The sequence below is a fragment of the Camellia sinensis genome, chromosome 12 (genome assembly GCF_055761805.1).
Source record: "Camellia sinensis isolate YWXY chromosome 12, ASM5576180v1, whole genome shotgun sequence".
NCBI lineage: Eukaryota > Viridiplantae > Streptophyta > Magnoliopsida > Ericales > Theaceae > Camellia > Camellia sinensis.
In genome coordinates this window covers 128,691,148-128,693,488 of record NC_138972.1, presented here as the reverse complement: position 1 = coordinate 128,693,488, position 2,341 = coordinate 128,691,148, and the positions used below count along the sequence as shown (strand labels likewise).

The 2,341-nt window shown below is 32.1% G+C and overlaps 1 long non-coding RNA gene across 1 annotated transcript; it reads left to right on the top strand.

Moving 5' to 3' along the window:
* The first annotated feature begins 1,146 nt into the window (after window positions 1-1,146).
* On the top strand, window positions 1,147-1,688 carry LOC145804273 (uncharacterized). The gene is made up of 2 exons (XR_014345905.1): window positions 1,147-1,283; window positions 1,420-1,688. It is a non-coding gene; the product is annotated as an uncharacterized LOC145804273 (long non-coding RNA).
* Window positions 1,689-2,341: the final 653 nt, after the last annotated feature.

Below are 2,341 nucleotides of genomic sequence, written 5' to 3'. Positions count from 1 at the left end.
TGTTAGTACATCATTAAAAGGGGAGGAGTGTAAAGAGCATCAATGTAAGCCAACATTATCCTAACTAGTTTGACACCACGAGGCTTACCCAATCATTTGTTAGCACCCCTCAATGTTTGTAAGACACCAACAGCAGCCACCAAGAAATAGGGAAATAAAACAGAGCTGCCACAGTCAATGGAGCATGCACAGCTGGTACTAACTTATCTGTCTATATATGCATTATAGCTTGTTGATGCTATCTGTTACTATATAAAGTTTGGTTCTTGGTAGTGTTGAATCAATTATTATGTAGTTATGAAGGGTATTTGTGTGCATGCTTATTTAAAGAAGTAATACTAAAAATATTTTTTGTTTTGGTATTTGAAGAAATAAAGAAGAAAGATGAAATAACAAGAAAGATATCACTTGATATAATCACTTGATTAGTTACAAATTTTGATATCACTTGATATAATCACTTGATATAATTAGTTACAAAAAATTTTGATATCACTGTTGTCCTTGATATCACTTGATATAATTACAAATTTTTAAAATTTAAGGATGATTAGTTATTATAAAATTTAATCCACAAATTATATCATCAAAATAAATTACCACTGTATTTTAATCTTAATATTATTTACATCGTGCCTTTAGGCACGAGCATACGCTAGTATATATATATATATATATTATCATTTTTAACTATACAAAACAAGAGGTGAGGTTGGGTTGGTGTCCATATTGCTAGTGAAGTCAAAAAGGAGACAAAACTACAAGCATGAGAGTTAGCTATCATTTACATCATTATCAGTCCCAATGTGACGTAAATCCAAATACACTTGGTTTCAATTACAAAATTTCTTGAAGCTTGTTCAATGCTTTTAATGTGATTCTGTCTTACCTTAGGAAGCAAACTGCAAATGCTAAATTGTTTGCCTTCTGAATAGAATATTTCTGGCCTTTACTATGTTCATCATTACCAGCTTGAATATTATGGGAGTGCAAATGTCGCTTGTTTCTCCATTTTTATTTATGATTTTTGTGGGTTGTTGTTGTTGTAATGCTCTTCATTCATTAAACCCCTCAAATTGGGGTAAGTTGACTTTATCAGACTAATTTAGTGGAACTAGCTTCACTTTATCAGACTAATTTAGTGGATGTTGAACCTGTTTACTATTTTTATGCATAGAGATAGGCTTTGTTAATTTCATTATCCTCTGCTGCAATCTAGGCTTTCAGAACAAAGGAGAAAGAAACTCCAAGCAAAGGAGGCTGAATTGAGGAGGAGGGAGCAGGTACTTGTTTATACTAATTAAAATTGTAGCTTCCAAATATGTTTTACCTAGAATTGAATGGCTATTTTTTTAATTTTATTTTCATGGACACTTGGTATTAATCTTATTAGTTTTTCATTTTATTTATATTATGCAGGATGTTTACATGTACTTCCGTGGCAGTGGCAAAGCAGCAGAGATGAAGCGTGAGGCTGCAAAACGGACAATGATGGCTGCGCTGCCATGATTCAGAAAGATTCTTTGGTTTGATAATGCTGAGAGAAATCGAAACATTCACTATTTTTTTGCACTTGTGCCTAGTCTAGTATTTATAAGCCTTCATATAATCTTCTTAAAATATGTATGTAAAGACAAATTCTGACAAACAAGTTTAAGTTAGGACATGTTGTGGTACATATGTCCTTTTTGGAAATTAATTTGGTTAGTCCTGTATTATGTATGAAATGAAATTATTGACGTTGGATTAGACTTGGTTCGCATGGAATTTGTATTATATATAGAATTGGACGTTTCTTTTTAATGTTTTGGATGGTTGGAACTAGAATGTGTTGTTGAATGCTTGATAATATATTTAGCGTTGATGGGTTATATTGGGTTATATTGAATCCTGTGTTATGTACGTACAGGTTGTATTAAACACAGATGTAGGTTGTTTAGAATTTTTTTGGAAAAAAAAAACAGAAAATATTTGGCCACCAAATATTTTGGTAGCCAAATACATAGTTGGAATTATTTGGCTACTAATAATTTAGTAGCAAAAACATTTGGCGACTAAAACATTTGGTAGCAAAAAGTAATGAATAGTTGGTTAAAATTTTCATGTACAACTTTTAGTGACTAAAAAATTAGTAGCCAAAATGTCACTATTGCCGACTAAGTATGGATTCGTAGCCAAATGTTAACTTTCGGTGACTAATTCTTTCGTAACAAAAAGTAACACATTCGCCGACCAAATGAATGTTAGTAGCCAAAAGTCACAATCGGCGACTAATACTTTAGTGGCAGAAACATACCTTTTCCCGACTAAACTAAGATTAGTAGCCAAATGCGTACACTTT